We start from the raw sequence: 26257 nt of genomic DNA, 5'->3' as shown, positions 1-26257 counted from the left end.
TATGCATGAACCAGACTGCTAGACAAAATCATCTTCTGCTCATCCATGGACTGCTGGTTCCCCACAAAGTGAGCTGTGCTAATAGGCAGTTTGGGAAGTAATAGGCTAGCTCATTTATCTGGAGAAAAGAGAGGCCTGCTGCTCTCCTGCAATGCACAGTCAACATGAAAGAACCATTTTTGGTTGTTGAAAAAGCAGAGGCAGTCTAACAACAGCAAGCTACTAATAACTGTGCTTTAGGTGTAAACTGAGCTCATAGTTCGATGGGCTCAAGTGTTTATTTGATAAAAAGGTTGACGTAAAATCATGATTCGTGACCTGCAGGAGTGATTCCTGTCAAAACCAAGTAAAAGTGACACCTCTTGCACAACCAGTGTCAAAATTTGATTGAATTTTTCAAAGTAGAAATGTCAGCACACACAGATGAGTAGCTTATTGTCTGTATGAGTATGGCATTTTGTAAGCAACACCAAAAAAAACATGAAAACAAGAATCTACTTATGCCACTTCACTTAATTTCACCATTCCTTTTGTTACGCATGGAAGAACCATTACGTTTTTCTATTATTCTCTACCATAGCTTTCAACATTTTCATCTATTCTGCTATTGTGATACTAGCACAAAAAAGTTAAATCTCAAGCAACTTAAACCTGAGAATGTGTTTTCGCGCAATTGTCTAGTCTTCCAAACTACAGTTTGATTTAGTAATAAATCAATTTTCTGTGTTTCTCTTTTCGCCGTCTTTCTTATCTTGATCTGTTCGAACACTTAGGCCATTCATCTTTTTCTCAAACACCATTGGGTGAATGTGAAGGAGTGACTGGCTTAGCTTTTATCTGACTGAAGGTAGTTATTAAGCTATAGGGAGAGGTAAGAATCCTTCTCATTACTATCTAGATTTTTCTAGATTATCTACAACAAGACTCTTTATTTCACATTTCTGCAATTTGTACATGTTTTTTTTTTAATATTGACAATGAAAACAATGAAAATGATAATACCAAATATACACAGAGGAGAAATACAGATACTCCAAATACTTAACAAAACCCCAGGTAAAATGTACGGTCTTTGAGTTTTCAAGGTTCAACTTAGACCGTGACTACTAGATTCAATTGGTTTCAGTCAGAGTGTGCATGAGGCCACGCACTGTTTTAACCACACCCTTGACCTTGTGCTGGCATATGGCATCAAAATTGAAGACGTAATAGTATTCCCGCAAAATCCTTTATTATCAGACCACTTCTTAATAACTTTCGAATTCTTACTACCCGATTATACGAAATTAGATAAAAGCTTCTACGCTAGAAGCCTATCTGACAGTGCTATAGCTAAATTCGAGGAAGATATTCCAACAGCACTAAACTCATTACCGTGCCGTAATATAACAGAGGATCTTTATGTAAACTTTAGTCCCTCTCAAATTGATAATTTCGTAGACGGTGCTACGGCCTGCCTACGGACTACTTTCTTATCTTGATCTGTTCGAACACTTAGGCCATTCATCTTTTTCTCAAACACCATTGGGTGAATGTGAAGGAGTGACTGGCTTAGCTTTAATCTGACTGAAGGTAGTTATTAAGCCATAGGGAGAGGTAAGAATCCTTCTCATTACTATCTAGATTTTTCAACTATTACCTACAACAAGACTCTTTATTTCACATTTCTGCAATTTGTACATGTTTTTTTTTTTAATATTGACAATGAAAACAATGAAAATGATAATACCAAATATACACAGAGGAGAAATACAGATACTCCAAATACTTAACAAAACCCCAGGTGAAATGTACGGTCTTTGAGTTTTCAAGGTTCAACTTAGACCGTGACTACTAGATTAAATTGGTTTCAGTCAGAGTGTGCATGAGGCCACGCACTGTTTTAACCACACCCTTGACCTTGTGCTGGCATATGGCATCAAAATTGAAGACGTAATAGTATTCCCGCAAAATCCTTTATTATCAGACCACTTCTTAATAACTTTCGAATTCTTACTACCCGATTATACGAAATTAGATAAAAGCTTCTACGCTAGAAGCCTATCTGACAGTGCTATAGCTAAATTCAAGGAAGATATTCCAACAGCACTAAACTCATTACCGTGCCGTAATATAACAGAGGATCTTTAAGTAAATTTTAGTCCCTCTCAAATTGATAATTTCGTAGACGGTGCTACGGCCTGCCTACGGACTACTTTAGACTCTGTTGCTCCCCTTAAAAAGAAGACGATGAAGCAAAGGAAACTAGCACCTTGGTATAACTCCCAAACTTGTAAATTAAAGCAAATCTCGCGCAAACTTGAAAGTAAATGGCGTTCCACCAAACTGGAAGAATCTCGTTTAGACTGGCAAGACAGTCTGAAAACCTATAGGAAGACCCTAAGAAAGGCCAGATCAGACTACTATTCATCACTAATAGAAGAAAATAAGAACAACCCAAGGTTTCTTTTCAGCACTGTAGCCAGGCTGACAGATAGCCACAGCTCTATTGAGCCATCTATTCCTATAGCTCTGAGTAGTGATGACTTCATGAGTTTCTTTAACGATAAAATTATAACAATTAGAGATACTATTCATCACCTCTTGCCCCCAACCTCTAATGGGTCACCTTTAACTGACAGACTGCTAGAAAGAACGACTAGACCTGACATATACTTACATTGCTTTTATCCTATAAACCCTCAACAATTAATGCTAAAGGTCTCTTCAGCAAAGCCATCTACCTGTCTCTTGGACCCCATCCCTACGAGGCTACTTAAAGATGCGTTACCCATGGTTAACACTTCATTGCTAGATATGATAAATATGTCTTTATTGACAGGTTATGTACCGCAGTCATTTAAAGTAGCTGTGATAAAACCTCTACTGAAAAAACCCACCCTCGATCCTGAGGTCTTAGCCAACTATAGACCTAATATCTAACCTTCCCTTTCTCTCCAAGATCCTTGAGAAAGTAGTCGCTAATCAGTTATGTGATTTTCTACATAGCAATAGCTTATTTGAGGACTTTCAGTCAGGATTTAGAAAGCATCATAGCACAGAGACGGCACTAACGACCTTCTAACTGCATCAGACAAAGGACTTGTCTCCGTACTTGTCTTTTTAGATCTTAGTGCTGCATTCGATACTATTGACCATACCATCCTCTTACAGAGACTGGAACATTTAGTTGGCATTAAAGGAATCGCACTAAACTGGTTTAAGTCCTACTTCTCTGATCGATCGCAATTTGTTAATGTTAACAATAAACCCTCCAATTACGCTAAAATTAACCATGGCGTTCCTCAAGGCTCAGTGCTTGGACCAATTCTATTCTCCTTATATATGCTTCCTCTAGGCAATATTATTAGGAAACACTCAATTAACTTTCACTGTTATGCGGATGAAACCCAATTATATCTGTCAATCAAGCCAGACGAAACCAGTCAGTTAGCTAAACTTCAAGCTTGCATTAAAGATATAAAATCATGGATGGCCTACAATTTCCTGATGTTAAACTCAAACAAAACCAAAGTTATTGTGCTGGGCCCGAAACACCTACGAACCTCATTAGCCGAAGATATAATTACTCTGGATGGTATTGCCCTGGCCTCCAGTACTACTGTCAAAAATCTAGGAGTTATTTTTGATCAGGATCTATCCTTTAACGCCCATCTAAAACAAACCTCTAGAACAGCCTTTTTTCACCTTCGTAACATTGCTAAAATTAGGAACATCCTATCTCAAAACGATGCAGAAAAACTAGTCCATGCATTCGTTACTTCCAGGCTGGACTACTGTAATTCCTTATTATCAGGATGCTCAAATAAGTCCCTTAGGACTCTCCAGCTGATCCAGAATGCAGAGTTACTTGTGGTTCCTAGAGTCTCTAAAAGTAGAATGGGAGGCAGAGCCTTCAGCTATCAGGCTCCTCTCCTGTGGAACCAGCTCCCAATCTGGGTTCGGGGGGCAGACACCATTGCTACATTTAAGACTAAACTGAAAACTCTCCTCTTTGATAAAGCTTATAGTTAGGGAGTGAGGAGTTGCAGTGAACGCCTAGACCGGCGGGGCAGGGTGTATAGCTGCAGACACAGCACCCCTGTTTTCTCTGCTTCTCTTTACAGTCATCAGATTTACCTATCGTATAATCAATAATATAGTGCCTCTCCTAGTTATGCTGTTATAATTCTAGACTGCTGAGGAAGTTCCTTCTTATGACACGCTCTTTTCTTTTCTTTTGTTTCCTTTTATGCACATCCTGTCTCAGAAGTGCTTGTTACTCACCTAGCTCTGGGGAGTTTACTCCCCGGAGTCTTTATGTTTCTTCTTCGCCCAGAACATCGTCTCGGATTAGGGCGACACCAAGACCTGGGTCTTGGGTGCAGCTGTGGCTATGGACCTGCTACACCCTGCTACGCTCTGCGATTCCCTGCAATGCCCGGCTACGTCCTGCTGCATCCACCGCGTCCAACCATGCTCTGCTGTGCCACACTACATCCTGTACCGTCATAACCCCAACCGTCAGACACCGCCCACCAAGAGTCTAAGTCTGCCGAGGTTTCTTCCTAAAAGGGAGTTTTTCCTCGCCACTGTCGCAATAGCCACTGCTAATGCTTGCTCTTGGGGGAACTATTGGAATTGTTGGGGCTTTATAGAGTGTGGTCTAGACCTACTCTATCTGTAAAGTGTCTCGAGATAACTCTTGTTATGATTTGATACTATAAATAAAATTGAATTGAATTGAATTGATGTAAAACGTTATAGTCGGATCAACCATGACATTTAAGTACTTCAAAAAACTGCTTGAGTGACAGTGCTTTTCCTTTCTTTTCTTATCAAGGTTAATATGTAGTGTTCAAGGAAATTAGCATTTTCAATCAGAGCCCAACAATCTTCCTTTGTCTCATTAAAAAGGGGTCTCAAATAGGGTATGTGCAACCAAGGTATGCCTCACAGGGTTACTCATGAAGATGTCTAAAAAATATGTAAGAAAACATTTTGAATTAATGTCATGCAATGCTTATCATCAGTCAATCCAGACATGATGAAATTATTGTTTAGGCTGAGCAGTTAGCTACGTCTATTTTTAGGGTGCATTTTTAACATCTGGCCAAGGACAACAAATGAAAATTAGCCATTTAGGCTAGCTTTGGCTAATGCAAATTGTTTTTCTGTTGATCAATGAACACATTCTCTGTCAAATAATCCCATAAGATAAATACAAACTATGCTAACCAGTTAAGTATATGGTTCTTGTCCATGGATTAATTTTGTTGTAAAAATGCGGTTTTAGAATTAAAGTCAAACAATTATTACTTGGTGACTTGGTGCTACCAAGATGTCTCTCACAGAGCTAAAAAATAAATTGTATTACCATTTACAAGAAAGGAGTAAAAGAGGATTATTCAATTTACAGCACAGGCTAAAATAGTAACGATCTTACTTATGAACCATTTTGTCTCAACAAGCAGGACCAAATATAGGATAGTATTGTATGGCCAGCAACTACATAAGATATAGCCTGTAAAATAATATGTTTTAATATGCCAACATTATGACATGCAATGAAAACATACTGGATATACTGGTTTCCGACCACCAGACTAGACATACTAAAGAGCCCAACCTTTATTTCGGTTTTGATAACCCATTGTCAATATAAAACAGTATGTGATGCAAAAGATTTTGGCGACCCCTGGTCTAGACTCTATCTGAACTTTTTTTGGACCATTAGCTCCACAGATATACTTCCCAGCACACTACACAAAAGTGCTCATTAATTTAAAACACTTTTAGTAGAATGGGCCTAGAGATCCTCCATGGGGATTCTTCACTATAAAGAAGAAGGCTAAAACTACAGTCTTCATTATCCAATAGGGCTGATAGTCCCTGGACAGGGATCTACTAAAGGCCTGGGACCAGATCCATTTAAACAACTGATTGGAGCAGTGCATAACATGCCCAATCCAATCATGCCAGGAATGCAGGAACAACACACAGTACATGTAAGTGTTCCTTGTCCTCCACAAAGTAGAAGGAACAAGATTAACAATGATTGCTATTTATATTCTCAGGCTGAGCATTGTTGCACTCATCACAGCAGTCAAATTGCCAACTGTTTTTGCTGTAGAAAAGGCTGGGGATTTCCAAACACACTTCTGTCTGCAGTGGATCGGTTTCGATAAATAACAAATGCTAAAACAACACAGCTGGGTAGACAGTGGAGAGGTGATTTGTCACCACTGTGGTAAATACATTTTGAAAGATAATGGCAGGTGAGAAGCATTAAAGCCACAGTGCTGGGTGTCATGCAAGTGAGAAAACCAATCACCTGCCATTTGGCCGAGGCTTAATGAAATATACCCAGCAGCTTTGTCAAGGGCAGTTTGCAAGCATGAGTAAGAACTCAAGTTGAAATTGAACTGAATATTAAACACCACTGATACAACTTTAACATTCAACAATAAATATATGCACTTTTGGCAAAGTAATCGGGCCTAAATAACACAAATGTTGACCCAAACATAGCAAGAATGCGATTCCATTTTGGGATATGGTTTATTAGGCGACTGCATTTTCAGAGCATTACTTCCTCAATAGTACACAGGGCAGTGAGAGGGAAACACATCACATCACCCACTTTGTATTTATCTTCTTACTACTCAGTAGTTCCCAGCAGGCATACCACTATGTCCAGAAAAGCTATGGCTCTGGTTTCACCGCATGCTCTGACCTCTGGAAACCAAAGACACTGACCATAAACTGCTTTTTCATGACCCTAGCTCAAATCAATGGAATCATTTGGGATAATTTTAACATTACACCACCACACTGGCAGCAGAGAAACAATCTGAGGAGTAGAAGGAGATGGCATTACCTGCTGGCTATTTGGTAATAGAGTTTTCCCCTTCAGGCTAAAACAAATGGTCAACAGAGAAAATGGTCCAAAACAGAGCCCTGGAGAAAGAGAGCAAGGAAAGATAGAGGGATGAGGGAAAGAGATGTTGTGAAGGTAGTGTGTGATGAACTAGTAAGACGTAAAAAGTGAAAGAAGCAGAGGGAGTATGGAGGAGATATGAGGAAAAAGTAGGGGTTAGATACAAAACGAAACAGAAAGAGTTTGGTGGGGCAGAGGGATTGAGCATGGGAGGACGACCTCAACAGTAGAGGACACACAGCCTTTTGACCACAGTCTAGAGCCTCATCTCCTGCCGCTTATTGAATCCCCTATTTGTCGATAACAGTATTTCCTGCCAAAGAAAATAGTGCTGGGAGCAATTACTTCAGCGAGCCTGTCAATTTCATTTTGGGGGGTTAGGGGAGCATTGAGGCCCATTCCCTTCTCCTCTATCACCTCTGTCTCCCTTTTTCTATGCCATGGACAGTGACAGAGTGCTGTGCCTTCTATTGGGGGCAGGGCAGGGAGACAATGCTAAGGCGGCTGCACCTCCACATGTCATCTTCACCTGTAATGAGCCTATAACAAGCTGGCAGCTTCCTCAGTGCCCAGTGCTCGGCACACTCAGGCAGACTGATAGATACATTATTCAGCTTCTTTGTCAGCTTACTGGAAAACCACATGGCAGCAGTGTGTCTGGCCTGGAAGCTAGAGCTCGGAGATAGCTGATTGCCATTGCTTCTTCCATTCAGTCTGCCTTGCTACCTTTCTCTGTCTCTGGCAGACATATGCCTACGTACATACAATCTTCTAAACAATGTTTTCTCAACTCTCTTATCTCTGTCGCGTGATCAAGAGGTGCAATCAGTAAGTGATGCAAGAACAGAGGAACAGTACTGCACTCTGTCTCTGTAATTCATCACAGCATGAGATTAGCATGTTACAAGGATTTCTTTAGATGCACAGTACGAAAGTCCTCCAAAGCTTTGCGTCTGAATGTGTTAGTCTCCCTTATTGCGAAATCATGACCCTACTGTATTCATTTGAATGACATGACTCACCACTAAATGCTATTTAAAGAAGGGCACATATTTTACAATCAGCTTATTCTGAAGCCTTATTTTAAGGAGACATTTTTCGAACACTGCATGTGGTACTGTTCTAAATAAAATGTTTTTTCGTAGTGAGAGTGTCCCTGAACTCCTTCATCCTTTCCTGATAATTCAAAGTGACAAAGAACATTATGACGGTTTACAACAACACCTGGCAGGGTGGACTAACAAAAACAACTGCATGTGGGAGTAGAGTGATATGCAAGAACACATTCTGGTGGTGAGATTGTGATATTGCTGACAAACAGAGGGCTTTGCCAGGCTGATTTAGAGTGGAAATTCTACATTTTCACATAATGTCTACAAAAGTGTTCTTGGGAGGTAATAAATCTAAACATATTAAGACACACACCTTCAGCCAACCACCGACACTTCCAAAAAAGTAATAGACAAAAAGCTATGAAATAAATAATGAAAAATCTAATTACTCCTTCTTTGTGTGTAATTAATGAAAATCACTTGAGCACCCTACTGCTCTTTGTAAAAAGAATAATACAGATACAATCTGAGCAATTAGTGCATATCATGCTGTATGATAGCCACGTTACAACTTAATTTCCTGCTCATTAGGAGTTGGTAGATTAGTTGAGAGGAAAGATACCACAAGAATTGGTAAAAGACAGTCTACAGTCAGGTAGATCCAAATGTCACACGTCTTACCATTTCCCTTGCAATACAAGCATGACCTATGAACAACTGTGTGAGGAAATAAGGTTTGCAAGCAACAAACGAAAAACACACTCACATGAGAGATGTTACATAAATGAGCAATCTTTCATTTAACACAATCTAAAGTTTGGCATGTGTCGGTGGCAGCAGTGGTAAAGGTCAAAGGGAACACGGATCAGTTGAGATGCTGGTTGGCTGGACAATGACTTTTCCCTAGCCCTACTTAAAGGACAGAGTCCTGCTGCTGGCAGATAAGACATTTCATCTAGCCACTGAGCAGGACTCCTAGCTCAGTGGGGGATTTCCCACCAGACCATGTGGCCAAGCATTTCACCCCTTTCGCTCCAATTCAGTCTCTTTACTCTTCCTTTTTCAAATCTGTCTGTCTCTCCCTTTGTCCATACTGAGGTGATTTTGAGCCCTGGGTGACAGCCACAAAATAATATGTTTATATCTGTGAGCACCGTGGGCTTTTTCTTCATTTTGTATTTATTTTCTTCCTCTATCTTGTTCTGTTGTGGCCAGAAAACAAAATCTACAGACTTACAGGCTTTATTCTCTCATGTCTGCACAACTAAAACTTGCTGATAACATGGACACATTTAGGCCTACAACATTCTCTCAATAATCAGGCTAGTGGCATTACATATTGTGTCCAGACAAGACAAGCACACCGAGACAGAGAGGCAGACTGGGAAAAAAACACAAGAAGAAACAATGAGTTATTAGGCTGGAAACACCATGAAAATAACACTGGGCAGTGGCCAAGGCATCATGTTGTTTGTGTACTCGTGTGTATATGTGTGGATCCACAAAGTCCAGATGAAGAACACCCAGTGACAATAGCAACCACACAACCTGAGGATATTAAACAATTCCATTCCCGTTAATGTCAACACAAATATGCCCACAATAGTTTGTAATTCAATTACAAGCAGGGGTATGCTACTTCTACAGTCAGCATATATTTGTGTGTGTGTGTGTGTGTGTGTGTGTGTGTGTGTGTGTGTGTGTGTGTGTGTGTGTGTGTGTGTGTGTGTGTGTGTGTGTGTGTGTGAAAGGTCAGGTATAAAAGGCATGGGGCAGCTCAACCATCATGTTGAATATATATGAGATTTATTTATTCATAACTAGAATTTATACAGGAATGTTTTTATTAAAGAAAGACCATGTTCTTATAAATGGATTTTAAACTTTCAAACAAAACAAAAAGGAACAAGCCCCCCTCGTTTTGTCTAGAATTTACTTGTGATGAATAAAGGATGCTTTTGTTCTTACAGAAAAAAAAGCTTTACATGACTTCAGACATCAACACATCCAATGACAATAATGAACAAAGTATTAAAATGCATTGCTTCAGCCCCATCAGCAAGGACTACATCTGGACAGCTGAATAAAAGACATTTTAGTGTTGTCTTATGCTGCATCACAAATAATAAACATCTCTATTAGTATGTCCTGAATTGTATGTTTTTCATGAAGCAAGAGACAATCTTCAAATGACAAAAACATTCCATGTGATTATCACAAAGAAATTCCCAACTGCATTGTGTTATATGGCAACTGCTTGGCAAGGGTTGTGGTAACAATAATGATGAAAAATATGTAGCACTTTTGTTGCAACCTTTCACCACTTAAATCCTGCCAAAGTCAAAGTAGAAGTTTCAAGGTTAACCTGTTTGTGATACTTCCACCTTGACCCTTATCAGACTAACAACAAGGGTGATTGTGTTTACCTCTCTGAAGTGGTCCATCTCCCCCTTTCTCTCTTAATTTTATCCTGACCCACGCCAGATAGTTCAGGCTTTGGAGAAAACACACACACACACACACACACACACACACGATGTCCATCCTTCTGGCTGTGCCCCAGGAAAGGGCAAGCCAACAGGCACCATCAGCAAACTCTCCTGGCTTTAATCCCACTTAAAATTGACCTGAGGGCTATTTCACAAAACCAAGATAAGGGATTAAGCCGGGATTTCCCAGTTATCCTGGCTCAATTTAGCCTTGACTCGGTTTCACAAAAGCAGAGGCACCTAATTTACCATGGAGATTTATTCTCTACAGCCAGGATTTATTAATCCTGGAGCATTTTATGTTCACTCAGCAGTGGTTTTACCTTATTGTTATCAGCCTGCATTAAAATACAACAGGTGCATATTTCTGTTCATTTAAGTACAGTTATTATTTAAAGATGTGACCATTATTTTTTTTTATAATTATTCATGTGACAGTCATTGTTACTTTTATATTGCTGTATGAAGACTGTTGTTTATATTGTTGTTAGAAGTTTGATGAATATATTACTGCAGTTGTTGAGATAATTAGAAAAGGCTTGTGAAAAAGAGTAGCAGATAATAGTGGACAGACTGAATGATAGTTTAAAAACATACATTTATGAACTACTGCTCTTAACTGAAACCATTCTTGTCATTTGCAAAAACGGTTGTACACTTTGCATTAAAAGTGAGCAGTGGAAGTTAATATGACTTAGGTCATTTATATTTTAGCCCATGAGAGAGTGAGAGAAACAAAGTGCAAGAGATATTTATGCATCTTATTCTAGCGTAAATTTCCTGAGTAACATTATCTTCTGCTTACTTTTAAGGCAAAAGAGTACAATAGTTAATTTGTGCAAATGATTAGTACCCTAATCCTTGAATGGTATGATTATGATGGTTTCAATTCAGAGCAGTGGTCAGTTAATGTATATGTTTAGGCTACTTATACATTCAGTCGGTCCGTGATCGTCTGCCACAGCTGTGTTTCTTTTTTTACAAATAATGTGTTTTACATTATCATACTTCCACAAGAAGCTGCTGCTCACTCTGTATAAAGTATGAACAATGCGTATTCTCCATGTTAGCATCAGTAAATCTGTTATCGACCTCAAGGTCTGTTAAGGAAAGCCGTGAACGTGCATCTATCCAAATTACTTCAGCCTGGCTCGACCTAATCGCTCCTCCTCAGCCTGGCTTGGCCTTCGTGAAATGCACCAAGCCAGGATGCACAGATTAGACTAGGTCAAGCCTCGCTTTATCGGTTATCCTGGATTTATAAATTCTGCTTTTGTGAAACAGCCCCCTGTATTGTACCATCATCAATGTTTCAAATAGTAACTGAAAGATGTCCACAATGACAGAAAATTCAGCCAAGGAGAGCTGGATTCTTTATCACCACATGACCCTAAAGGTAAAGCAGAGTCCATCAGTAAAGCAAGGTTATGATCAAACCTAAAGTCTACTTCCAAGTGAAGCTGAAACTCCAAAATCACTCACTAAAAGTCTACACAAACAAAGCCAACTAACTGAACCACTGTTACCCTATGAGGAGACTGTAAGATGGATTTTGTGTCAAAAATAAAATATCAATAAAACATGATCTTGAACAAACCTTGAATGGGGAAACAGAATAAAAGTCAACCTATTACAAAACAACTGGAGACTGTTTACTGATAATCTAATAAAAACAGGAAAGGAGAGAGGGGGTGAAGGGGAGCCACAACAAGAATGGCAAAAAAAATGGAAAAAATTATATTTTTTATAACACAAAATGAGTTGAACAGAAGGGACTTCTTGCTAGAGATAAGTTATTGCTGAAGAAACCAATCCCTATTTTTTTTCTTATACCAATGTGAAAGGAGATATAATGGAAATAGTTACATAACTATATATGTACAATAATGCAGCAACAACCGTAAATGTACCTGGGTCATTTCTATTATGTTAGTAAATGCCGTTTCTTGAGCACAACCCCAGCCATTATGAAATGACAATATATTATATTATATATATTAATATATTATTATTATATAAAATACCTTAATTTAAGTAAAAGTCAAGCTACGTTTAGCTGAATGTGGAAATATTACTCCCATTTTATTTTTGTTCGTACATGTAGGTAAGGATCTTGTTTATAAAAATTAAAACACGTTACACAACTGTTCTCCAGTACACTATGCTTTATTAATTCATTCACTGATTAAAGCATGGTGTACTGGGTGGTTATGGTACATAGCCAGGAGGTAAACTTTGGTTTTGATGCTTCATTCATTTAATAAAGTATGGTGTACTTGAGAAGAGTTGTGCGATGTGCTTTAGTTTTGAAGGACTTGCATTGAATCTCACACTGATCTGCATTATCAAAGTAAGAAATTGCAGTAGGTGTATTGTAACAGTGTTATCAATCAGAGGGGTTTAAAGCCTATTTTGGTCTACACTGTAGTGAACGTTTGTTGCACACATGCTTTGCATTCCAATGTAGGTGTATACAGAATGTACTTAAATTAGAGTAATGTGTATAGGCATCAGTGTATAATTAAAACATGAAAAAGTTCAGAACATCAAATAGAACATTTTGAGTTGTGTTAATGGTTGAAATGGGGGAGATGAGGGCTAACAATGTAACATAATTGTTGACAGTGGGGAAATAGTGGGCAGCTATTAACAATTATTGTGCAACAAGCCTAAGATAAACCTGCTAATGGTTAGTAACTAATGGGTACGGAGCTGCTACATGATCTGCTGCTTAAAGAGGGAAGAATTTAGGCCCTGGAACCTTCATGTCTGTATCCACATGGGTTAGAACTTTGGCCTTGACTTATTGATTCGTACAGAGCTGTTAAAACTTGGACAGAGCACAAGACACATTTTCACATCCCAAAGCAAGTAAGACTTGCACACATACCCCAAAGCACACATACACAGCCAAACACTGTGGGTGTCACACAATGTTAAAGAATGTACCATAATTAATTAACTCCATTACTCTTTTTAAATACTGTGATGCATTTGTGTGTGTAAATTTAACTAAAGGCTGCAGCTAATTAATGCCTGACAAGAGGGAATGCTGTAAAGCTTAAATCACAAATTTTCAGCATTTTGTGCGCTTGTGTTTATGAGTGTGTACGTGCATATATGTTAATGGGGTTTTATTAGCACATTTGCATGTGCATGCTTGTGTGCCTGTGTTGGTACATTTTAGGTTAGGTTTGTGTGTGGTGCAGAATATTCCTCTGAGCTGTTCTCCCTGTGCTTTGCAGGACTCATGTCTGCACTGAATTTCAATGACACCTCTATAAAGATAGGAGCAGATGTCAGCCAGCTCGCTGAAAGTCAGGTAGAAGAGAGTGAGAAAAGTAGAGTGAGTAAAATTGAGTGCACACTAGCTGCAGAAAGAAGTCTTAAGTTATGTGTCAACTTGCAGCAGTGCAATGCAAGAAACAACTAGGATTTACTGTAAAGATATAACAAAAAAAGAAAATAGGTATTTTAACATGAAAAATAAGAAAACCGCAACAGACTGTCAGAAGTGCTTTCAAGATAATACACTACACTCCAACCACTCCCCAATCAATTTTAAAGTCTGCAGGGTGCTCAATGTTGTCTGAAAAGTAGGGGTGTAACGGTACGTGTATTCGTACCGGACCGTTTCGGTACAGGGCTTTCGGTACGGTGCACGTGTGGCCGAACGCAATCTTTTTTGTGCCGAACACAGGTCAATTTTCATGTTTCCACACGAACATATTAAGTGGCGGAAGTCTCCGCGTTCAGTGCAAATCCCGCCCTGCAGCTGATTCTAAAGTTTTCATTGGTCATGTCAATATGTCAAATCACTGTACAGATTGCCTACACCAAACACTGATCTCTAAACCTACCCGCTGTCACTGTAACCTAAACCAATGAAATCGACTGCAGGGCGGGATTTCCGCTGAAGTGGTTTGGGGGAAAAAAATAAAAATCACACACCGCGCGCTGTACAACAACATACACGGCACGCTTTAGCCCAGCCTCTCGCTAGCTAGCATCATGGCCAATGCAGACAAGCCCATAGACAGTACGGACAAGCCGGAGCTTGAAGAGCCATCCATATCATTGAGGTCTCCTGTTTGGGAACACTTCGGTTTCCCAGTGAAATACGTCCAACGGACAAAGACTAGTCGATAAGACGAAAGCAGTGTGCCGACGTTGCTCAGTAATGATCGGGTATGTTTGTGGCAACACTTCAAACTTGTTAACGCACTTGAAAAAGCATCACGCGAGTGTGAACATCACTACTACAAGGGAAAAAAACAACCGTAATTCAAACGCAGCTCCCGTTGGCATTTAAACAGACCTTTGCTGGTAATTCCATCGGGCCAACGCAATAACGAAAGCAATTGGTGTTTTTATAGCAGCTGATCTATGACCATACTCGGTTGTTGACAAGCTGGGATTGGTAATGCTGCACTGTAATCCATAGTTATTTATTTATATTTTTCATTATATTTATATATTTATATTTATATTCACATATATTTATTATGTGATATTGATTTGAGACTGAGAGTATTTTATTTAGTGGAGAACTTTGCAGCAGTATTTTTCTTATTCTTTTTTTATTTTATATATATTTTATTTATTATATTTTATTAAAAAGTGTTTTAAAAAGTGAAAACAAATTGTTAAAAAAAAGTTTATAGTAATAAACAACCAGCAGTTTAATGTTTGCATTTCTTTCCCTTACTGTACCGAAAATGAACCGAACCGTGACTTTAAAACCGAGGTACGTACCGAACCGTGATTTTTGCGTACCGTTACACCCCTACTGAAAAGTTAACCAAAAGCATAAAGACATGAGGTTATTTTATATGTAGATGAGGTGAGAAAGTAGTCACATTTCTGCAGTTATATGAAAGTGACAAATAATGACAGAAGAAAACCTGAAAGGCATGCCAATCCATCTTGTTACCCCCTCATGTACTCCCAGTGTTGTGGTGGAGAGGGTTAACAAGTGAGTTGTTAAGCAGGTAAAGTCACACAGGATCTAATTTAGGTTTTCACCGTGGTCTCTACTGCATTGATTGCAATGTGAAGGCCTAATGAACTCTGTGCTCTTGTTTCCAGCTCTGGGAGCTTGGGTATGAAACAAAGAGCTGCAACTGCTGACTCAAAGATTAGGGAAGGTCTAAAAAGAGAAAGAAATAGAAAAAAAGAGAAACAACGCTGAAACAATGAACAAATGAGCAAGAGTACTGACGTTAGTTTCTAATATGAGTCCTGTTTTTTGCTCCTTTGTCCTTGTTTGCCAGCCCTCTCCATAAGGGACTAACCTTGATGAATCATACATAGGGCAAACAAGCTATGGGGGCAAAAGGTCCAGGTCAATCTGATAGTCTTCTTTTCTGCTTTGCTTTCTCCAGTGATATAGCTGAATAACAATCCTAGTACCTAGAATAAACAACACTTCAATTACCTATTGTTGACTTCAAAAGTTGCGAGAGATTATGTTTGTAGACACAATGTGAAGCAACAGATCATCAGTAGAACCCTCAACCAGTGAGACAAGTGGGTTTAAATTTGTCTAGCCATTTTGAGGCACGGCTAAGCCTGAAAGCTAATAGAGCGCTTTAAATGGATTTAGAGTCATTAGAACAAGATATATTACATTTGTTACCTCACATGCTTTAGATATTTCAGAATAGTTTATACACACTCACAGCCAAAAATGCACGCACACGGTGTATATAGTCAGACATGCACAGTCAGTTAGTTTTAGGGCAACGTGACATCATGACTTTGCGTAAACATACACACCACTTTCCTAAAGCCAAGAGGCGTGTTATCTGTACGCATTTTCAGCTGTCCGCGTGTATATTTACGTTGTATACAGCTGACTGCAGTCTGCAACGTCTTTCTAAAGCCACGTGGCGTGTGGGGTTGGGTTGAAAAGAAAAAACGGTTTGGATTAGGAAAAGAAGAACGGGGTTGAGTTTAGGTTGAAAAGAAGAAACGGTTGGGATCAGTAAAAAAAGAACGGGTTTGGGCTTAGGTTGAAAAGAAGAAACAGTTGGGATTAGGAAAAGAAGAATGGGGTTGGGTTTAGGAAAAGAACAAATGTAGAAAGGAAACATCACACGAGGGACACAAAGGAAACGCCACATGCTGGACGCGATCCCTGCTCTCCTGGGAGAAAGTCCTGTGTTTTACCCATCCGTCACCACAACCAACCAATGCAATCGCAAGGTAATGTAAGTCAATGGAGGCCAAACAGCGTTTAACATTGCAGATTGCTTCCATCTTTGTTTTTCTCCTGTTAGTTACCTCTTGTTGTTGGCCTTTTTTGGGGTAGTTGTAGCACTGTGTGAGGTTAATCAGTCTCTGTTGGCAGGCCAACAGAGACTGATTAAGTGGGAATTTCAAAATAAAGGCGCATCTTGAAGATGACGATGTGTATCTTTATTTTCACTTTGTATCGATAATATTGGATCCTTGAGGATTTAATCAATATATCGATCCAGATTTATGTATCGTTACACCCCTATCACCTATACAGCCTGTTACTGGACGAAACCTGTGTGAAATATAACAAGGGTTATACACTATAATCCTAATTCTATAACTGCAGGCAAAGACCTCTAACCTTCTCTGTCACTTCTTGACTCACTGACTTTGTGGATGGATTAGACTTTGTGGATGGATTATAGTACTGTATACTGCCATGCATACAGCTTGTACCAAGGACAGGCTGCTGGGTCCATCCTGACTCACTTGCATGCATGAAGATGTCAATGCACTCCACCACAGGTAGGTAAGTAAAAGCCTGTACGCAGAAGAAATGGTGCAATTTGTAACCATCCTTACTTAACCTCTGCTCCTGATATAGTGTGCACTCTTATCAGTATAGCACACAAAACCCACAACACATCAGTCCCAGTCATCCTCTCAAACCTGAGAACAAACTGCCAAGAATGTGCAATACATAACAAAAGGGGAAAAAAATAGGCAGGACAAAAACTGGGCTCAGGTAAACATGATTTGGCAGGGGCATTAATGATGTCCAGTCCCTACACAGGTTCTGTGGGCAAATTCTGATTGAGGGGACAAGCATGATTTACGACAGTGGTAGTCCAGGGAGAATGGTGATGGGCCTTGCCAGAAGCAGAATGGCTAGTATGTGAGTGTGTTTGTATCTGTGTTCATGTTTGTGTTTGCAGTAATGACCCTCAACTTGGACAGGATTGTAAATGGGAGTACACTGAGCTATGACTAGGTAAACACACACAATGTGCACACAAATACCCATGCATACAGTATGCACACGTGTACAATATCACAAGAAAAAGCTCTGCATTTCCTGAACCTCAAAGCAGTGGTTTGGGTACAATGGGTTTAGTTATTATTTCCAGGGCGGTCAGCTTTGATCTCCTTCTCATGTCTGTATTGGGGTCGTCTCATCTCTAATAACCACAGATATATTTCCTCTCCTCTTCCCTGTTATCTAGATAAATAGGATTTCAAATTGTCTGGTGCTACCCCATCAGAAGAAAAACATGATCTATGAAATATCTTCCCATGAAAACCCATACTGAAAGATTATCTTCTCATCACACAGACAGCAGAACTAACAGATACGGGTAAAAGAGGTGATCTGTACTGAAAGGGAAACACATTGTGTATGTTTGAAGGAGGTGGAAGCGTGTGCATGGATGTGTATTTGTCTTTTAATGTGTGTCTGTGAGCATGTAAATAAAAAAATAGTGAAATAGATTTAGAGAGAAAGCAAGAGCAATGCAGTGCTAATGTGATTTCAGCCAGTTATGGGTTTGTCTCAAACCTGAAAGTGCTCCCCTTCTAATCAAGCATTATTGAATGCATTCACATTGAGGTCTCAGGAAAGAAAATATGTTTCTCTAATATTTGCACTATTACTTCGTCTCCATGGAGAGAATGCGGCCCATTCAATAGCAGTAGGTATACCTATTCATCAAGACGTCTGTGTCCAGGCCCTGCCTAATAACAGAGGGATCTTTAACTGCCCATAAATGAAGGCTCCAAACTTCAGAGAAAGAACTTGCATCAGCAGAGCAACAGCTAAATGAACTCTCTCCCAGGTTGGGCTTGACTACTCCAACAAAGCAAGATTAATTTGCCTGTTGAATTGAGGCCAATGCCCCAGCCATGGCATGCTGCCTAGCTGATGTTGAGGTGCAGTGGTGCCTCCCATGCACCAGGAACATAATGTCAACAGTGCAGCATTACAATGAAAAGCAGAAACTGTCTTTCACAGCTTTACTGAGAAAAAGAGAACGTACATGCCTTTATCTGGCTGAGAAGATATAAAGTTCCTACCACAGACCAGACATACATCCACGCAAAAGATAAATGGATATTCATTGAGACAGATGGCTATACAGATATGCAGCTAGAGATATACTGTAGCAAGCTAGCTAGAGGAATATTAACACATCAGTGATGTGGGAAATGGTATACAAACAGTGCCATATTAAGATTAATAAGGAATAGAACAAATACAGCTCTGTTCAGGTGCTATGGCACAAGGGACAATTTAGATTGCACTGAGTAAAATAATATTATTATTATTATTATTATTATTATTATTATAAGTATGGTGAAGTCCATTAGCAAAAGATTAATTAAAGTGATATTGCAAATACAAAATTCCCAAACTAGATCAATAGTAACATTAACAATAAAACTGTTTTACAATTCAACACACAAAAAATCAGGAATACAGAGAAGACAACGTGACATTGGGTAAATTAATTAAATAAGTCAACCTGCGCAAAATGTGAGACGAGGATGCAGCTAGTGAGACTCTGCTCTGGAGTAGGAGAATTGGTCAGCAAGGACGAAATGGAAGAGGAAATATTATTTTAATTACTCTCTCACACACACTGTGTGTTTTTGTGTCTATACATGTGTCTGTGAGCTAAACTATTTGAGACACTATGAAGCTGTACCTTTTCAAGCAGAGACCACTACAGTGCTGGCTTCCTTTCCTAGCCTCTTTTTCCCCCCACCTCTGACAGGTGTGACCTTTCAGCTGTGCTGGTAGCGGCCACTCTCGCCCCCAGACAGTAGGCCTGGATTAGTCACCATCTCTGAGGATTGTGACGCCTTGCACGAATGCGCATGTGAGGCCCAAGCTCTCTCCAGCATGGCCGAAGGGCCCGCCATGAAAAATAGAACACCTAATGCTTGGAGATAGAGACATTCATCAAAGACCAGGGCCCTGCCTGCCTGCTTTGTGTGCTGCCTTCCCTCCTCATTCTCTATTCAGTACTGAGATGCAGAAGCAACTTACTTATTGGAGAGTCATAAAAGAGAGATTGGGAATTTTATTATTATTGCTGTAAGAATGTTATATTATTGCCAGACCTTTTTTTTTTATAACCATTCCCATGCTTCAAGTGATATCTCATGTTTAGAAGGAAATAAGGATATCATGTCTCATGAGAGTAGACATCAACAGATGGATGCGTTTGGAGCTTCTTCACCACTTGATTCGGCACAGTGGGGTGTCTCCATTGGCCACCTTTTGAATGACAATTGCAGGAAGACTACTGAGAATATCAGGAGGGGGCAAAAAAAATATCCTGGGAAATGGTAGCCATGCCAACTGGCACAGAGCAGCCAGACCAGTTAACCTCTGCAGTGAACTGTTAAACCCTGGGGTATGGCTTGGTAATGACATATCTTCCTCTACGTCTTTGCTCCATCACTGCATTCCTTACTGTTGATCCTGGCAGTTCACAGAGGGATACTATGGTGGAAGATTCTGCCCGATGTGTGTTCATGCCTAAATATAACGGGACACAGGGAGAGACTGCTTTCTCTTAGTTTATTCAAATTCCACTCTACCAACAAGGGGTAAAAATGATAGTTAGAGGGGGGGGCGGCTATTGAAAATATCAAAGACTAAAGGTTATGTGCCATGGGATTTCTGCATTGCCTGGAAGACATGGTAATAAGAGCAAACTTGTAGAGCAAGAAATGTAGACAGCTCAGAAACACAGTTCACACATTGAGGGAAAGATAATATGCATGCTTAAACTCATGTGGTATGCATATTATCCTTCCAAATATCAACCACTCAAAACTTCCAATTGCCATTGCAATCTACAGCTTCAATTTATGGGATGGAGGAAATGGGTTCAAAAAGCTTTGTTGACAAGCAATGGCCCAAAAGATTGGGCTTCTTTCAGTGGGTGAAGGTGATTTTTCCACACAGAGCTGGTACATAACAAACACAGCAGACTATGCCAAAGGCTAGCCGGCAGGATTTCAGATGCGCACACACACACACACACCATATTTCTCAGTAACACCACAGCTCCAGGTGCCTCATGGGGCCACTGCCTTCCTTCATCCCTCCATCTATCTACCCATACCCCTGTCTCTCTGATCCTGATTTTTTTTTCTCTCTCTCTCTCTTAGGTTTAGATAGGCCTTCAGTGTGAGAGCTCCTGCTATCATACATTGTTCTTCGAAGAGCAACAGGAAAAGAAAAAAAATCTAAATGAGGCAATACTAAAACAATAGTTCAGCAGTGCAACAATCCAAAAGTATAACCTTTACTCCTGTTGTTATAGTATATAACCCATGAAGAGGAACAGGATTAGTGTAAAAGTACTTTTTCACTAATAAGAGCAGACACACTGGAATGCTGTTTCATGTACCCAAATGTGTCTGTTTGTTCAAGTGACTAAACATTGCATCAGGCATGTAGATTGTGTTTGTGCCTGTGTGTGTGTGTGTGTGTGTGTGTGTGTGTGTGTGTGTGTGTGTGTGTGTGTGTGTGTGTGTGTTCTCTCTGCCAATGCCAAAGGCCTCTCAGACGTGGGGGGTAAAAAGCTCTTTGAGAATGGGATTTAGTAACACACAGGCAGCTCTGGCAAGGCTGCTTCAAAGCAGAGGCAAGCAGAAATTCCGTCTGTACATGTGTGTGTACATGTGATTGTGTGCACATGTGCGTGTGTGATATGCGTTTTCTCGTGGATAAACCCACTGCCGCTCCAAAGGAAGTTCATTTGAAGAGCTTCCCACGGTAGTACCACCACACAGAAACACAGCATCATGAAAAAAACATGCTTGGATGATTTCTAATATTACAAAATGTATGTCAGACAAGGAAACTAGACAACAAAGCATGAGTGGGGGGACTAAGAGGAAGAGGTTGGGGGGATGACTAGGTGAGGCATCTCCAGTGTGAATAATCACATACACACGTGTCTCCAGTTTTAAGAAAGTGGTAATTTCTCCAATGCAAATTCTGTCTCGAGACTACAGCAGGGGAAATCTCTATGAAAATACATGACAGCTTTTCTCTTTTTTATGCTTTTATGCATGGCAGACTCCCCCACAAAGACACCTACAGTATACACATGCATAAGAACACACACCCACACAATTTCCTGTATATACACAAATGTCCATATGAAATGACCAATCTGCTGAAATATTGAAGTTTATTTATCACTTTGTATGTGAGGACAAGCCTGGGCGATATGGTAAATATCTGCTATCCCAATTGGGTAATTTCATATCTTGATAATAAAATATATAAAGGTAGGTAAAGCCTATTTTTGTATAGTCTTTTTGAGTGAACTTGACAAATGAAAAGTACTTTAAGAAATAACTTAAACAAAGATCTAAATGTTAACTTTAAAGCATCGTCAAAATGACATAAATATTGCCGTAACGCAGTTTGGCCACTGTTTTTTTAACATCGCAACAGAAACGATATAGAAAAATATCTACGATAAACATTTTTTATATCGTTTTAACAAAATAGATTGCCATAACGTCCAGCCCTAGTAAGGCGTATAGATGTAGTTGAATTTGAGGAGACAGAGATAGACACGTATTTTTTCCTGTGGTGTCCCTTGCAACACACATACTGCATTGCATCTCTTCAACAAAACATTCCAGATGAGCAGCACAAGCTACTGGTATCTGACTTTGAATCATGCCAGTGTGTAATAGAACATGAACATATTACTTGCCCTAGAATCACTCAGCATTTCATCTCATTCCATTTGGTGTAGCTGACCGTAACTCTGTCTGGTTCCACTACCCCTGCAAGCCAACACAGACTGATATGCCTTCTCCAAGAGACTGATGAGTAGGCAGAGATTGCTCAAACTTCTGCTCAGTAGGCTGCTGTCTGCCAGAGAGCCAGCCACCCAGCCAGCCAAGTTAAAAGATTTATAATTTGATCCGAAAATTAGTTATCTAAATTTGCCTAGTGACAGGGACAGGAATTTATGAATTTTTTTCTTCCATACAGACAGTTTTCTGGGCTGCCTGTAGACTGACAAGGATAAAAGTGAAATGAAGGAGTCTGCCAAGATGCCAACCATAAAATTCCATCAGCCAGAGGACTTTACTGCTCTGGGCCCTCGCCCAATGGGCAACAGGAGACAGAAAGAAAGAGAGAAAGAGACAGAGAGATAGAGAGAGCTATGAAGAGGAAACAGATGGAAAAAGGAAGCGGATTTGCAATGGGTGACAGTCTCCTTTTAACCCCAATATTTGCTAACAGGAAAAAGGATGGTGAAATTACATTACGGGGGCTGCGATCAATAACCACAAATATTAAATAGCCCCTGAGTCCTTCTGCCTATACACATGGCTTTATGTGGAGCAACACCATTTAGAGCGAGCGTTAGCAGGTGTAGTGATGACAGACGTGTTCTTTACGCAATCAAGTGCTACTGAGCATCATGGCCCTGCCTTAACTTCATCTTTCACGGGTCACTAGCGAGATACTATAAAACCAAAGCGCAGAGTCAATACTAATGAGAGGAGACATATTCCAAGTGGAGCTGGTGACAGAGAGTGTATCAGCAGCCTTTCCCACCACTATCTGCCTATCAGTGGGTGAGCAAGGCCATGCTGGAGATTAGGTTTCAAGAGAAATGCAGTGAGTGAGTATGACTTGCCTGTCACTGCATCTACAAACACCTCAGAGAGTTGTCACAATAATGGAATTTTTGTTTGGAAGGATGGTGGTAGCAGTGGGAACAGAGGAGAGATAAACAAGAATATAGGCTCAGCTGTCAGTGCAGATGTGAATCGGGACCCTAGATAATCTAAATCTAAGTACTACAATTTGTTTTGGATATCATGATCAGTAGGTGATTATGCCGCCTTTATATTACAAGTTTTTGTTTTGGCTCAACCTCACAAATCACATTTCTGTTTGACCCCACTCTAAACATGTCTGCCATAAAACCAACAGCAGAATCCAACAGCAGAATCAATTTGTCACCACTCAGCATGCACAAGCCAAAGCAAGGGCTTAAAGCAGATGTTCTAACCTCTGAGCTGTCTATTTTCACTTCCTTATCCATATTTAATTGTAACTTATGCAACACTTTATATTGATTGTGTTTAATAACTTCATAACACAATCCCCAGAAATATAGATTGGCTAACTTTTTTTACCCTGTGCCTCTCTTAAAAAAAACACAATAGCTCTGCTTTTGATTTTCAAGTTCCTCACCAAAGTATTTTACTTCATGTAACACGAGTGCAAGACTTGAATGATTAACATGCATAAAGGCGCATTCAACTTGCTATGCACCAGTGACAGCAATAATGTCCCACTGTGGATGCGAAATCCCTGGGGTTTAATCACCTCAATACAAAGACTCTGAAGGAAGAGTGCATCCTCATTCTGAGCAGGACTAACTAACATTAGCTCAGTCAGGCTAAGACAAGCATCACATTCATGGACCAACAATGGAACCAAGTGCTGTGGTAAATTGGCCCGTATAAGCCCCATAAACCATTTCAGATAATGCGCAACTGGTTAGTGGGCTTACATAATGAGGTTTATCGCATTGTAAATGCACACAATTGGCCCTGTTTGGTAAAATACGACGAAAGCACATGGGCACTGGGGCGTGAACCTCTTTAAGCGTCTTTTGTGGGAGCGGTGATCTCGATGCGTGCTTTCACTAGAAAACTATCATCCAACATGCAATAGGATTTAAAAAGCTTAAGTAATTTATCATCAAGTGCATACCTCAATCAAAAGTCAAGGACCCTGCCATCCTCTCTCTGCTATTTGTGCTTGGTATCGACAACATTTGGTAGAAAAGAAAAACTTCCTTGAAACCGCAGGATCTGAGAGAGCTTTACTCTATTTCCCCTGGTGAGGGCTCAGTGCTGGCATGAGTGAAGTAAATGCTGCTTCCCAAGTGGCACCCTGAGAATGCACCTGGACTTCTTAATGGAGACACCCACACTGGAACAATGAAGTAATTGACAACTCTCCTACAAAGCTTTTCAGTTTGGGTTCTATTTGAATGTGATGACAATAACAACGAATGGGAAAAAAACAATACAATGGCAGATAAACAAGTGTGTGAATATTAATGTCGCACTTAGCAGAAGCTCTGCGCTGGCAACACTATCAGAAAAATCCAAGCCAATTAATTAGAGAACGGGACTTGACCTTCAAGGTGCATCCACTGCAGTTGTTTGTTGATAGGAAACAAGGACAGATTTGCTCATTTGAGATTAGAGGGGTGGGGGGGGGGGGGAGAATTAATGGCTGTTTAATATTGGATGAAATCAGGATGCATTTGTTTAATGCTGGGCAGATTAAGCCAGATGACTGGCATAGGGGTACCAGACTAATTTTTATATTCACACAGGAAAGCCAATAAAGCTAGTTGTTAAGCTAACTTAGATCCCCATCTCACTTAGAAGAGAACAAAGGCTACTATCCTTTTAAAGCAAAATAAATACAATAATAAATCAAACATTACCCTAACATACCCTAGTAACATTGCAAACAACCTGGCAATTGGGATATACAAGTTATCTACAGTTACTTAGCTTCAGCAGCAAATGCTTTTTACACACACAAAAAAAGGTTTTCTAGCTCCGGCTTCTTTTTAAAACTAATATAGAATAAAAAAAAAAAAAAAAACGTTTTGATGTATCATTATTAATTCAACCACTGCTGCTACACTAAATTTATTTTCTTTTTTTAAAGGTAGAAGAAGCTCATTGCTGGTGCCAGACATTAGACTAATCTCAGTTTCACAGTTAAACTGTGACATTGGGGCTGAAATCTGTAAAATTAATGTTTTCATTAAACTTGACAACTTGAAAACTCATTTTTGTAAGCAATTGGTTTTTATGCCAGTATAGTTAAAATGAAACCTTCAAAATGACTGCACATTAATCAATCTGTTGCATTGCACATGCTAAGCTATACTGTATGATTAAACAAATTAATTTGCGATTAATCGCATGAGTGTCCTAGTTAACTCGTGATCAATCGCGAATGAATCGCACATTATTTTATCTGTTCTAAACATAATTTAAAAGGGATATTTTTCAATTTTTTTTTAATGCCCAATTGGTATTTGAGACTGGACGTACTCTGGTGGTAACTCAATTCAGATCGACAGTACATGCAAATAACTTTAGTCTTGTGGAGAGGACCATCTGGAAGTGCTTTGAAACTCAACTTGACCCTTTTCTTTATCCATTTCTTCTCAAGGAGCTTTGTTTCAGCTAGCCATCCACTCCTGTTTATGGATGTAGCCTATTCTAAGACCTGTAAGATCTGCTCGTTATATATATATATATATATATATATATATATATATATATATATATAGCAGCCAGGCATAAATTCCTGCACTTACATATGTGCGTACTGTACGTGTGAGCACACGTGTGAATGCATCTGTATGCGTTGTACTTGCATGCATTCAGATTTTTGTTTACAAGTGCGGTTGTGTGTGCTGTATGTATTTGAAAAGATGACAGGTGGTGGGAGGGTAGTA

At 39.7% G+C, this 26257-nt stretch overlaps 1 protein-coding gene across 7 annotated transcripts in view; it reads right to left on the bottom strand.

The window, feature by feature from the left end:
- The window catches only part of diaph2 (diaphanous-related formin 2), a 426632-nt gene that overhangs the window by 320005 nt on the left and 80370 nt on the right, over window positions 1–26257 (bottom strand). The window lies entirely within an intron of this gene.

Source organism: Sander lucioperca, chromosome 1 (genome assembly GCF_008315115.2).
Source record: "Sander lucioperca isolate FBNREF2018 chromosome 1, SLUC_FBN_1.2, whole genome shotgun sequence".
In the NCBI taxonomy this organism is placed as follows: domain Eukaryota; kingdom Metazoa; phylum Chordata; class Actinopteri; order Perciformes; family Percidae; genus Sander; species Sander lucioperca.
Note: the sequence above shows the minus strand (reverse complement) of the source record. Positions and strands in the feature narration are given on the sequence as shown.